The sequence below is a fragment of the Eimeria tenella genome, genomic scaffold (assembly GCF_000499545.2).
Source record: "Eimeria tenella Houghton genomic scaffold, Eth_scaff2967, whole genome shotgun sequence".
In the NCBI taxonomy this organism is placed as follows: Eukaryota; Apicomplexa; class Conoidasida; order Eucoccidiorida; family Eimeriidae; genus Eimeria; species Eimeria tenella.
The window spans coordinates 684-957 of record NW_013542842.1 but is presented as its reverse complement, the minus strand read 5'-3'; positions in this window follow the sequence as shown (position 1 = coordinate 957).

Here is a 274-nt window from a genome sequence, read left to right as displayed (position 1 = left end):
AAGGGCTCTCGTGCTTCTTGAGAGGCTGGGCAGCAGTGGTAAGCCGCAGCCATAGGCAGGCGAGCTAAATTAAGGGTCTAAACGTTAAACCCTAAACCCTAAACCCTAAACCCTAGCCCCTGGAGCGGGAAGCAGCAGCAGCTGGGGGGGCCCCGCGAGACGGAAAAGAGGAAAGAGCGGCTAAGGGGGACGCCGGAAGAGTTATAATTTGGACAAATGAAATAAATCAACATTTAAGATAATGTAATTAATTAAAATAAACAAAAAATAGAAA